This window comes from Leuciscus leuciscus (assembly GCF_965113295.1).
Source record: "Leuciscus leuciscus genome assembly, chromosome: 12".
Taxonomy (NCBI): domain Eukaryota; kingdom Metazoa; phylum Chordata; class Actinopteri; order Cypriniformes; family Leuciscidae; genus Leuciscus; species Leuciscus leuciscus.
The window spans coordinates 12,092,444-12,107,526 of NC_138736.1; positions in this window are offsets into that span (position 1 = coordinate 12,092,444).

Consider the following 15,083-nt stretch of genomic DNA (forward strand, 5'->3'; position numbering starts at 1 on the left):
GTTTGTGAAACATTTAATACCACAGAAATTACATGGTGGAAAATGAAAAATCAATTCCTTGTTCCTCTATTGAATTATCTTCCCATCACTGATCAACGAGGGGTTTTGGCTGCTAAATGCCACCGGCCCAATGTGCCTGCCACACTGACATATACCCCACTGTCTGAGATACAATGGGAAAGCCCAGACACGGCTGAGCTCACCCAATCAGGAACTGTCAAGTCAGTAAATGCTTATTGCCCATTGATGTGTCGGCCAATCAGAGATGGACCAGCTAGTAAATGCTGAGCAACCAAAGACAGCAGAGCTGCTGGGGGCAAGACTGCTTCACACACCCTCTGCTGGAACACATCTCACCTTCAAAACAGTCTGCCTGGTTTTAACTTCACAAAATGAATCTTTGGCATGAGGAAATCACAAATATAAACATGTTTTTTAAAAAATGCCCACTTTTGGCCCTGTGTATCAATGTCCAACAGTTTGTATACATGCATTGTTAGAGACTTCTGTTTTGTTTAAAAAAAGTTTATTTCACATGTCTGATATTTCATCTCAATCATGCTCTTCACTGACATGTTATTGCCTATATGTTGGGGCTAAATTATTTGGTGTTGTAGATTTTTTAATTTTTTTAAACAATTAATATTAAAAGGGATTTAATTAAAATGTATGCATAAGAGTATATACAAGTGGTTTGAAAAGTTTTAAATATAAATTATGAAGGTAAAAAAATAAATAAATAAAAACCTTAAAATATGTTATTAATAATCATCTCATGGAACATAAAAGTGTCTTAAGTTAAGGAAATACCCATAAATGATTTTACAGAATATTTCAGATTAATTGCAATTAAGCCCTTTAGCCAGTGTCTGTGGAATTGTGCAAATTGCTCCACCAAAAAACATTTTCAATTACCTTAAATTGTCAAAAAAATTAATAAAAAAATTGTTAATGCAGATGTGATCTGAAATTATTTATAAGTCACAGATGCTGTCAACAGAGCTTGACTTAAAAAAAAAAAAAAGTTTATTTATAAAAGCATTATTCCTATAAAATTCATATTTTTTAAATCTTATGATCATTTTACCATTGATTGTACAAAAGTATTTTGATAATAGAAAACGAGAATGGTGTGGTTTCCTCCATGAATAAACCTCATGGTGGTAAACCTATGCTAATATACAGTTAGCTGTGAAATCTACACACTATAGCCTCTAAGGAGCAATAATGGACAGCTCTGACCTACATTAGCATCAGAGTTAGCATCTGAAAACAGCGTGGGCTGAGTAGGCGTTCGTTTTTAACTGGAATGTTTCCCATGTCCTACATTTCCACCTCACTACTCCAAACATTTCCACCCAGGAATCCCCAGTGAACAGGATGTTTAAGATGAAACAGCCAGGTGAGATATTCTCCAGTGCCAAAGAGAATAAAAGCAGAGCCAGTATTAGTTACTAGTAATGCTGGCTCAGGCAAAAATCACTATTGCTATTACTCATACTCTTCCCCCACTATTTGTGCTACAGCATGAATGATGCCTCAAATGTTGTGGTTTATTGAGGAAAGGTGTGCTATTTTCTTAAAGAAATAGTTCACCCAAAAATGAAAATCATCTTAAAGGATTAGTTCACCCCAAAATGAAAATTTCCTAATAATTTACACACCCCAATGCCATCCAAGATATCCATGTCTTTCTTTCCTCAGTGGGAGAGAAATTATGTTTTTTGAGGAAACATTTCTGGATTTTTCTTCTAACAATGGACTTCATTGGTTACCATCGTTTTTAAGTCCAAATCAATGCAGTTTCAAAAGTCTTTGAAGTGTTTAAACGGGCTGTACGTGATCACAGCTGAAGAAGAGGTTGTTATCTAGCGAAACGATAGGTCATTTTCCAAAAAAAAGTATATTTTATAGACTATTTACCTTCAATAGTTCGGATTAAGCTGATCAACAAACGGACAGGGAACTACGTCATCACGTTGAAAGGTCACGCCGGGGCCGGCAATACTATTTGAACTACTATTCATATTCATCAGAATGTTATTCATATACTATTCATATTCATATTCACTGAATACTATTACTATATATATAATAGCATACAATACTATTTGAACTATCCTCCTACGTACGGTCGCATTGTAAACAGTGGGGCGGTACTTCTGCCGGCGCCGGCGTGACCTTTCAACGTGATGACGTAGTTCCCTGTCCGTTTGTTGATCAGCTCAATCCGAACTATCGAAGGTAAAAAGTCTATAAATGATCTTTTTTGGGGGAAAATGACCTATCGTTTCGCTAGATAACAACCTCTTCTTCAGCTGTGATCGCGTACAGCCCGTTTAAACACTTCAAAGACTTTTGAAACTGCATTGATTTGGACTTAAAAACTATGGTAACCAATGAAGTCCATTGTTTGAAGAAAAATCCAGAAATGTTTTCCTCAAAAAACATAATTTCTCTCCCACTGATGAAAGAAAGACATGAATATGTTGGATGGCATTGGGGTGAGTAAATTATTAGGAAATTTTCATTTTGGGGTGAACTAATCCTTTAAATTTCCTCAGGTGCATATGACTTTCTTTTTTCAGTCGAACACAATCTGATTTTTGAAAAGTCATATACACTTTTGAGTATGTGAGTATATTATGGGATGATTTTCATTATTGTGTGAACGATTCCTTTAATGGCAATGCCTTAAAATCACCTACAATAACCTTCCAATGCCCTAGCAGCCACACATAATGCTCTAGCAAACACATATCATTCTAAACACCACACAGAAACACCCTTGCAACTACACAGAACAACTTACCATCTAATGCCCTAACAACCACCCAGAACACCCAAAGCACATAGCACTTCAAATACCTTAGAAACCACACAGAAACCCCATGGCAACCACACATAACACACTAGAATCATGCTGGCTAAGTTTTGCACGGGCAAGTAGGAAATGAATAAAAAATCTAGGTTGCAAACGTGCAATTCCGTGTTATGTAAAATAATACATTTATGTGTATAATATGTGTAATAGTCACAGCATTATTGCACAGATAAAGGATGGGAAGCCATCATTACCATTTTCTCTCTCACCTCGTACCTCAGCCTTTTTCTCTCTTTCTGTCTTTCTCTTTCCTAATAGTCAAGAAGAACCCACGCTGTGATGTGAGATACAAAGGCCTGATGTGATGTGTGATAAAAAAAAGACACATGAATAAAAGGCTGAATGCCACATCTCTATAACTGATTATAAATACCTTTTGATGCATATTGCAACAAAAAAGCATCAGTGTGATAGACAGAAAGGGGGCTGTGCTTGATAGGGTCTTATTTTAGCTTCCAATTCAATAACAGAATTATGCAAATCTTGTATCAGCATAAGCATGCTCACAAAAAGCATTCTGCAAGGTGCAATTCTCATGTTGTGGGCGATTCTAGTGTGCAGCAGACTAGCACAATCTGGCGTACTACATAGGGACTGTGAATCCCAATCCAGAATCAGCTCTTTAAAATTCAGAAAGTGCACTTGGCTGCACGGTGTGTCTGGATATATGCCCGGTTATAATGCTCTTCTCCATCATTTGATCATCATTTAGTGAATTACTGCTGCCATGGTGAACAGAAAATGTATGTAAACATCTCTTTAATACCATTTTGTGTACTCAGAGTGTTTGTCCCAGTGGCTGACCCTTTCTAAACACTGTTTTAACCTGGTGTTTCAGTCCATCTCTCCTGTATGGCAGGAAGACAGTGAGAAGGAGAGGGGGGGAAGAGAAGAGAGGAAAACAGAGGGACTGAGATGACAGATCGCCCAAGACTGCACTCAGCTGTGCCAGCTCTCATAAATCATACATGCCTCTCAGACACGGCGCCATCTTATACTCTAATGATCAGCACAGGCCTCTTTATTCACTCGACTCCTTCTCTCATGATTCCCTTGTTTAAAGATTTCAACGCTCTCAATGCATGCTGAAAGTACAGTATATTTCAGTATTTATTTATTTTGTGCCGGGTTTACAGCAGATATTCCACGAGCCTCAAGCGTTAGATATTCTTCTGCTGAAGAGAGGTTGATTTATTGTTTTTTTTGCGAATGTAACAAATACGACCTGAGATGATAACGGGCCAATGCTGTTCCAGCGAGATGTTGACATAATTCAGCGATTTGCCAAGAAGAGTTTACAAAACTGCAATTAAATAGTAAGTAACCCCTCACGTTTCTTACTTGCAATTTCTCTGGTGGCTTTTTCTCTTTTGTAAAACCCCTTTTCCTTTTTGCCCAGCATGCACCTGCTTTTGTGTCCACTGTGCTGATGGCGAGTGGCAGGGTTTGTGAGAGACTCTCTCCTCCATGCATTAAAGACACTATAGCAGCTCACACGTGAGGGAGATAGACTTGAGGGGTTGTATTCTGCTGTTCTCTCTCCCACTCCACTGCCAGCTGCTCTTATGATGTGAAAGAGAATTTATAATCGGGTGGCTGAGGAGAAGAGATGAGCAGAGAGAAGCGGGAGAGAGAGAGAGAGGGAGGGGAAGGAGTGGAGGAGAAAGTGTTGACCTAATTCTGTGCAAATGGCGGCTCTGCTCTGCTGTGGTAGACAGCTCTCTCTCCCTTTCTTTATCTCTCTCTCTCTCTCTTTTGTAAATTTAATGCCTGAAAGTAGACTTCAGAAGGCATGGAGCTTCTGCCTAGTCTTTCTCTTGGGTCTTCTCCTAACAGTGTTGCTTGAAGGCTTTAAGCTTCTCTGCTGCCTTTACATTTCTGCATGCTAAGCGTGTGAGGATTCTTCATACAACACAAACACGAAAACACACAATGTATGCCATAAAGTAGGCCACTATTAAAATTCGAAAAGCTTCTAGATGTGCACTTTCAAGAATGCTTAAATACTGGGAGAAAAGAAATTTCACTGAGAAAAAGAGACAACATAACCCTATAGGCGGTTTGGTCAGAACAGATTGACAACGATTATTATACAACAATATCGAAAGCGAGGTCGAAAGCGGGTATTTGAGAGGTCTCTAGGGGTAACAGAGGAAAAAGTTTAAATAATGAAGAAGATTACACAGCATAGCGGCTAGTGAAAATGAAGGTCAAGGCATGAACTCTCAATACAAGGAGTCTTTGGAGCACAAAGCATTTGTAAACACACCGGAATGAGCCATTCACTTCCCACGGTCCCATTTCCACATGTAACCCCATGGAGACAGACAGATGAGTATATAAAGAGACAGACAGACAAATAGATGAGTATTTAGACAGACAGACAGACGCACGGGTAGACAGACAGGCAGACAGTGAGTATATAGACAGACAGACAGGCGGACAGTGAGTATATAGACAGACACACAGATAGATAGATAGATAGATAGATAGATAGATAGATAGATAGATAGATAGATAGATAGATAGACAGACAGACAGACAGACAGACAGACAGACAGACAGACAGTCAGACAGACAGACAGACAGACACACACACACACACACACACACACACACACACACACACACACAGATGAAACAGACCGAAAGAAAGAAAGAAAGAAACAGGCAGACAGACAGGTAGACAGGAAGACAGAAGAATATATAAACAGACAGAAAGAAAGAAAGAAAGAAAGAAAGAAAGAAAGAAAGAAAGAAAGAAAGAAAGAAAGAAAGAAAGAAAGAAAGAAAGAAAGAAACTGGCAGACAGACAGGTAGACAGGCAGACAGAAGTATATATAAAGAGACAGACAGTCAGAGACAGACAGATAGACAGAAAGAAAAAAGAATTAAAGAAAGAAAGAAAGAAAGAGAAAGAAAGAAAGAAAGAAAGAAAGAAAGAAAGAAAGAAAGAAAGAAAGAAAGAAAGAAAGAAAGAAAGAAAGACATTTCTACCAGTCATCTGTCATGTAAAGCAGTGATTTTCAGACCGCTCTGCACATTTTGTATGTCTATCTTAAGCCGGGAACAAACTTAATGACTGTAAGGCCGATTATGAATGTAATTTGATATTTACGACTGATAATTCCCAAACGAGCCGAGTCAGAGACAGATGCGTACAGTCGGTGTTTAAAATCTGCTCCAGTCATTGGAAACAGTCTGTAAGTGTGTTCAGTTCAGTCTTAGAATGTTTTAGCTAGTCGTAAAGTGTGTCCCCGGCATTAACTGACACTCAGCTCAGTTCATTGAACTCTCACCTAATGAGCTGAACTAGGTGTGTTAAATAATGGAGACGGTGGGTCCCCAGGACCAGGATTGAAAACCACTAATGTAAAGGGCTACTTTGGGTCCTACGTTAGTTGAATGAAGTAGATGTGTTACTCTTTTGATGTGTACTATGTGACCCTTAAAGGATAAAGAGCATGAGGCAGCAGGAGTCTAGCTCCTGTTGTGTGTGGGGTGTAAAGGTGAGTATCTGCCTCATCTGCGTCCGCTCTCTCCGTGTGTTGACAGGTGCTGTCTGGGGGTAATTGGTTCCCATCAAAGTGCTACTCGGCACAGGGTCAAGCACTGGAATGGGAAACACCACTTACCCCTCTGTCACAGTCTGTCACCGATACCACAGCAGGATGAGTACGGGATGACAACAACACTTATTTCTAAAAGCACAAAGAGGGATTTCTTTGATTATTGAATTAAGGTACTACATTAAGAGCAGACAGACTGACATATTGTGGATATCATGGTCACCTTGAGTTTTTTCTTTTTTTTTTCTTCTTTTTTTCTATATGAATGTTCTAGGTGTTGGTACTTGCTAAAGTTAACTCATCATTTTTTTTAGGATGCTGCTATAATATGCTAAGTTCTGGGTCCCTTGATGTGTGTGCAGCCTTTTTATAGTAGGTTTATGGGATTTTTTTTTTGCCAGTATGCAAAATTTAATACTTAAAGTTATGGGTTTGTTCAAATCCCTAACTCCAAGTGTAAGCTATAATAATAGAGATGCTTGCCTTTGCAAACACCACTAATTACAAAAGCTCACTGCTACTAAAAGTCCAGTTGCGTTTTTACTGTAGATGGCCTTTGCATTCCTGAGTGACTCTGAAGCACTTTGAGTTGAGGGAGAAGTGTCGCCACAAATTAAGCAAAAGAAATAAACAAATAGGTCTAGTGATGAAGAGACTTTCTCAGCCATGTGTTTGTTATCAAGCACCAATTAGGCTCCTTATTGCGCTTTGTGATGCAAATCACACTGGATCAATAGAATTGTACTTACCCTATCAGAATCCCCTTGACACACATAATTACTGCATCTGGGACCAATCAAATGTAGACGGGACTCTCCTCTCCACAAACATCCCATTCAAACACACACACAATTGGAAAAACATTTACATTGAAGGCACTTAGCCGACACACTTATGCAGAGAGACACCGAAAAGTGCTTTAGCTTCACGTGTAAGACTGCAATGAAAAACTATTTAGATTTAGTGTCGTCGGCTCATGTCGAAACAGCATTTGTCGCCGAAGTAAGACAGCTGAGTGAGCATGCTGGGAAGTCTCCAACTCCAAACAAACACAGACACATTGGCTATAAAGCTGGCTAATCAGAAACAAACAGCGCTGACCAAAGATGGGGGTTTGGATTACTGAGAGGCCTTTCAGCGGTGGGTGGTCACATCGCATCAGTATAGGGTCAGAGAACCGTGATGAGTGACAGGCAACCTGTGTGGGGCAAATAAAAGGGGAGGATACGGGGAGATGGCCGCCATACGGCCACATTAGCAAAAGTAAGCATTGCTCCTAAATCAAAGCCACAGGGGACTGATAGCAGGCCATTCACCTCAAGGGTTATATGATAAACTGCTGCCTGACTCTCCCTGAAGGTATTTCTGTATGGGACATGTGAAAACTGCATACTCAAAGCAGAGTATTGTAAAACTTTACGACAGGTAAAAGGATGTTCTTCTTCAGAGGTTAAACGGGGCCTGAACAGTACTCGACACAAACTGGAAATAAACAGAAGGAAATAACCTGAATAAACAGAAGATTTTAGGATTTTGAAGGTCAATAAAATGAACAAGAAATATCAGGGACTCGTCAGGTTTTACGCATACTTTTGTAGTTCATGCAGCACGCACACTACTGTCCTAAAGTTTTAGTTTTTCAACAGCAAGGGTGTTTAAAATGATCAAAAGTGACAGCAAAGATAATATTACAATTAAATAATATTTCAAATAAGTGCTGCTCTTTTAAACTGTCAAGTTAATATTAAACAGCACAACTGTTTTCAACACTGATAATAATATGAAATGTGACACTGACGGCACATGATTTCACAAATAACTTTAATTTTTAAATATATGAAAATAGAAAATCAGTTATTTTCAATTGCAATAAAATCGCAATTTTTTGGTCTCGTTCTGATCAAATAAGCGCATAAGAGACTTCAAAAACATTTGACTTTTCTAAAGGTATTTATATGAATGTCATTGAATTAGATTTTGACAATTCAAAAAGAGTCACAAAACTTTCTGTCTTCGTATTGCTCTTATTTTTGTTCCTGTTGTTCTATGTTTTGCTTAAATTTGTGGAAGCTTGTTTCCGCCACAGAATAAAACATTTTAAAAGATAATTGCGACTTTTTATCTCACAATTGTGAGAAAAAAAAGTCAGATTTGTGAGTTTATAGGCCTATCCTCCGACTTTAAAACACACAATTGTGAGTTTATATCTCGCAATTCTGACTTTTTATCTTGCAATTCTGACTTTAAAACATGCAATTGCGACTTTATATCATGCAATTCTACCTTTTCTACCTCTCCCAATTGAGTGTTATAAAGTCCGAATTGTGTGATATAAACATGCAATTCTGAGAATTTTTTTTGGAATTGCGAGTTTATTTCTCGCAATTGTGAGTTTATATCACACAATTCTGACTTTATAACTCGCAATTGCGACTTTATATCACACAATTCTGAGATAAATTTGCAATGTAAACTCGCAATTGTGAGAAAAAAAGTTAGAATTGTGAGTTAAAAATTGTGAGATTTAAATTTTTTTTATTCTGTGGTGGAAACAAGCTTCCATTTGAATTGCCTAATATTAATATAAAAGGCATTCACATGATCACATGATCAATGTCACAAATTTGCTTATTAGTGACGTAGAAATATAGGGCAAAATCATTAATATTCCATATTAATTTCTCTTCATAATGTTTATTTGTTTTAAATTAATATAAAATGGTGATGATGATGCTTTTTTTTTACTATCACTTGTACTACTAGTAGTAGCAGAAATGTATTACTGTTATTACATTACATTAATTATTATTACCACATTAAATTAATGCATAATAAGCATTTTTCCATGCCAGTGAGCCAGAAAAAAAGTAGATAGCTGAGGTTGAGTAGGACCTCATTAGCTTCACAGCAACAAATGTAGTGTGTGTGTGTGTGTGTGTGTGTGTGTGAGAGAGAGAGAGAGAGGGGGAAGATATGGCACAGTGTGTATTCGCTGCTGCATGGCTTGTCTCTAAACGGCGCCTCACCTACACACACTTCCCAATAATGTGATCTGATGTGACAGCTGACACTGACGGCGGCAGGAAAACGAGAGATTAAGGCAGTGCAGGCGAAGAGGATGAGGAAAAAAGACTAAGATACACTGGGGAGGAAAGAGAGGAGGAGGGGAGGAGGAGGGGGAGGGGGGAGGGGGAAGGGGGGGTCAAAAAAGCTTCAGCATCATTCTCCCATCTGCCTGCCAGCATAAATATTTCATACACAAACACACACACACATGCGCACGCTCACACATGGCAGGAGCTGGTACACATCAGGAGGTGGTATAGGCTGACATGTGCTTACGTCAATATCTGCTTTTTGTGTTTCATTTATAGCAGTCTTTAGGAACAAACCTATTATGAGATTACTTTAAGGCACCAATAAATAATTTCCCAATAAACTGGCTTTAAACACTCATCCATTCTGTAGTTTGCAGTTGCAGATGAGTTTTAGAAGCCACATTGTTAGCCTAGACGGCTAGCTCTGTGATAACTCCTCCAATATGGCTATTAGCATAATTTATTCAAGACTAAGTTTTAATCTCACATATATGTATGTGCGCAATTAGATGAGGTCTTAATTACATACACACCCATCCCGTCCCAGCCCCTATCTCCCCCTGCTGGCAGCTCTCCTCCGGGCGGACCGGCCCGTGTAACGGCCATGATTAGAATGTAATGATCAGTCTAGACAGTGTTCATCTGGATTAGGTGGCTTGCAGAGGTCACTTGAGCCGGTGTAGCATTAGCAGAGCCATGCTGTTCTGCTAGCTGGGCATGGAGATTTTTGGGACAGAGGCTGGACAGGGTAAAAAAAAAGGAGGTCGGGGAGCCTCTAAATCTTGCGGTGGGTTGTAAGAGGGGGTGATTAAGATGTTTAATAAGGGGCCTGACATTTGGACAAAGTGGAGGGAGAAGGAGTGTTGCAGCTGACATTTGGACTACAATTCCCAGCAGCACATTCCCTCATAAACTACAAATACACAGATTTCAGCACATCTTTTGACTGTGAATGAGCATGCATGTGCACACTGTGTCTTATTTCATCCACACATGATGTGGAAGGAAAAACATATTTTGGTCACAAAAGTAAGAATAAGTTTCTATGACTTATTAATTTGAGGCTACGTTTTATTCATTTTGTTCCCTCAATTTAGTTAAATAATTGCCATGTTGCACTAATTTGTGCCGGTTTGATTGTGGCTACGTTGCACTAATTTGTGGGATGTCAACATTGTGACATCCTCATTAACATGCAAATTTGAGATGGTACCACACACATCCAAGCACCATTTTGGCAATGTTTTGTCTGGGGGGAAAAAAAACACAAAAGACTGGATTATCTGGAGTGTGTCGTGACTAGGCAAAAGAGGCAATTTGTATATATATATATAGATAAGCTATTGCATCAACTTTTTAAAATAAATGTCTCTTTCAGAGACTGTCGATTTTGTCCGACAACCAAATAAAGCTTTCATGGTTCACAAAATTTGTGAAAGAATAATCATGTTCAAATTTATCACTCTTGTGATGTGACGGGTCAAATTCGTCGTGTTTCCCAATGAAAAGCTGCTTAGTTTGGAAGTGATGTCAGATAAGCAATGTATCAAGCATCCATACACTATTGATAATTGAAAACGGACTTTGCCCATGAAATTTCACCTAGGTTTTTAGTAGGTTTCAATTGTCGTTCAGATTAAGTTTTTCACAATTGTATTTTATCTTATTTCAGCTTTATTTAATTAACAAAAAAGGTTTTAATAGTTTTAGTTAACAACAATAACCCTGGATCGCACAGTGTCCGGAAAGCCAAAATGTGTATTGTTTGGTATTTTTGTGAAATCTGTTTATGTGTAAGTATTAAGCGTACTAACGCAGTATCATTCACGTGTTTTGAGGTGTGGCGTAATTGACCCCACTTTTTGGGTCCACTGTATGTACACACACATGGACAGATGAATGGTGAGAGAGGAACCCCAGTTTTGTTTGCTTTGAAAGGGACAGGGGTGGATTCAGAATGACCTTTGACCTTTCTGGCACGGGAAAAGGAAGTGACCCGTAGTGGTCACAAACGGAGGTTGGGTGAATGTGTGTGAGCAGAAAGACAGAGACGGCGAGATAGAATGTGTGCTCCCATAATAAGCTGTATCCGGTGTTGGTTGGGCTGAGGCCCAGTATACAAGGTCCGTTCCCTAAAACAACATCCCAACGAGAGGGAATGGCTGAACGTCAGCCACTGATCGAATAATATCAGTTTCATCTGTGTTTACCCATATTGCCCTTACACTCTCTTCAGCTGCAATAAATGAATAAACAAAGTGACAGAGATACGATTCCAGAGCCTTTAGAAGCTTATGGAGCGATGTCATGGAAAATTCTAGCTCGAATCCTGCACTGATTCTTGAGGAGATGAATAAAATATTCTAGAACACAGTTACATGAAGAGCGCTCAAGTGCCGTCTTCAAGTATGACAGATCTGTGGTGACATCACAGAGAACCAGGCGTCTGATTGGCTAAGTGTGCTTTATCGCTGCTATTTCTCATCAGCTTTTTCATCAGCTTGCATCATACACTTACTGAAACTCATCCGTACACACGCACACATAAAAGTACACACGCACAGATTGTTTTATCGCAATCTTCTTTTATCATCCCACATCAACAGACTTTTAGTTAAACTAATGCGATAAGCTAAATGATGTTCGCTTCTTCCTTGAAGATGCTCTTAGGTAAGACTGCGTAACACACACACACACACACACACACACACACACACACACACACACACACACACACACACACACACACACACACACACACACACACACACACACACACACACACACATATATTTAGAAACATACAGTACTACACAGTCTGGTGGGACCAGACTGAGGGAGAGGTGGGGGCATGCAGAGCGATCTGAAACAATCTGAAATATTCATGTTTATGTGCCTACCTCTCAGTGTGACAGAATGTGCACGTGGACCAAGTGTGTGCTTCTTCTGAGAACCACAGAAGAAACAATAACATTTGTTAAAGATACAGACGTGCACAGTCGAAAAAAATAGGCATGTATTGGTGAATCTCATGATATTTCTGTGGGTAATTTTCACCAAAATCAAAAGAAACAAAAATATATTTAGCAAAATTAACAAAATGAAGTCTGTTATTGGGATAAATATATATATATATTTTCCCCCCTTCATTTTTACAATTTCATCTTTCATGACAATTAAGCACATCCCCTCAGTGTTATTATCATCATCGCCGTACAGAGAAAAAAAAATATTGTCTTTACTATAATAGAAAATGTAATCAAAATGATGAATATACTTTCAAATGCAAAAAAAAGTATATATATAGCCTATATTCTCATTAAAATATGTCCATGTGACAACTATATTCTGAATATGTCATGAAAATTAAACACTTTTTCCACCAAAATTCCAATATTTTACTGTTTTTTTTCTTTCTTCCGACATAATGGTGATTACATAATGCAATAATATTTTATTGTAAAAACCTTACTGTAATAGTTTTTTTTTATTTAAAAGAAAAAAAGTATTACATTATTGCATTAAATGAATCACCATTATGAATAAATAAATTATATATATATATATATATATATATATATATATATATATATATATATTTATATATAGAAGATTCAGTGAAAACTGCCTTATTATCATGATAATACGATTAAATAAATAAAACATTTAAAAATATAATTTCTTTTTCTTTTGTAGTAATATGTGACCTGGACATGTTTTCATGAGATTCACAAGTATGCATGTATGTGAATTAAGAACAACGTTGCCTGCTCAGGCGTAAAGTTCCATCGCTTTACATACTAAAATAAGAAGTCTTCTTATGAATTAAACATGGAGCTAGCAGGCCAGTGCTGCTCTGTCTCTGATTGGTCCCAGCGGATTGGCTAAGGGATTGGTTATTTACAGTTGGCTCCCGGGACGGAGTCTCGCTTAGATTAATTCGCAGAAAGGCATGATGGGGGTCCAGAGATTGTGGAGTCAACTTGTGTGTGCCTTCCCAGAACGGATGCCATTCACATCGGCCTCATTCTCTTCATCTGACTGCACCCATTCAGTCTCGAAATCATAGTCAGCTTCCTGTCCACACAATATGGAGGAGATGAGACCAGGGGTGGTTCATTCGCCACCCCTCGCTCCCCCAACGTTATTTGCATGACACGCAGACAAGCTTTAAAACAGCTGTCAGTCACTTGTATACTCCTATTGTTACTGTGACCCATTTTTCATCTTCTTCTATCCCATAATCTAGTGCTTTGAACCCTTCCGAGTCACGGTCACCCCTCCTTCACACCCCCCCTCACCCCAAAACGCTTACAAAAGGTAACTGGAGGCAACAGCAACTGCACTGGTTGCTATGCGGATGCCATGGCAACCACCGCGGATTCCATATGGGGCTCACGTATCGAATGGCTGTAATGGATTGAACTTTGGGGGGAGAATGAGGCATTGGGAGCTAGTGTTCATCTTCTCCGCTTCTTCAAGACTGGAAGGATGGCGACGCTGTTTGGGGAGGGTCTGCGATATTTGCCCCAGTGGGTCAGAGCGAAATGCCAGCTATTTTCAGCCTTGTGAAGACACACGTCATAGCCAGGCACAACAGCTAATATCACAAGTGCTCAATTAACTGGCTCACGGATGAGATGCTACATCCATTTAGTGTGGTGCGAAGTCACAAAAATTACGCAGTTATTGAGTTACTCTGAGAGTGACTGACTTTGTAAATAAGAGTAGTGCCTTGCAATTTAATTTACTGTAGTCCAGTTTATGTTTGTATGTAAACAGTCTATGTATTAAAGTGAAAGTTATAATTTACATTGCACTATTGCAAGCACATGTATGGAAACTTGTTTCCAGCATGGAATTAAAATAATGAAATAAACAGACTTTATATTATAGTTTTATTTCTTGCAATTTCGAGTTTATATCTCGCAATTTTGAGTATTTAGATTTTTTTTTTAATACAAATATTTTCATTAATAGCAAAAATTTGGTAACACATTTTATTTTACAGTGTCCTTGTTATGTTACATGTACTTACCATAGCACTAACAGCTATTTACTAATTATGCATAATTACATGCAACTAACCCTCAACTAAATTCTAATCCTACCCTAACCCTATAGTTAGTACATGTAGTTAATTAATATTACTCAGAATATTACAAAAAGGCCCATTTCCAGACTAGTGCACTGTAAAAAAAAAAAATATTGTATGATTTGTTTTGTCAAATCAAATTAGATCATTAATGTGGTTCAGATAACACAATATTTTGAGTAAGACAAAATTTTAAGGCGACCAGGTGACTTACTTTTTTGAGTTAAACCAACAATATTGTTTTTACAATGTGGAATCGCTATTTAAGCGATCACTGCAAAGACAAGAGCTGATAAACCACGAAAAGTGAATGGAAATACTTACAGACTTATACATACTGTAAAAAGTCATAACACGTGGACAAAACAAACAGGTCAAAGTGACGGGTCAGATGACAGTGAGGAGGGACAGCATGAGAATGAGTGAGAGGCAAAGAT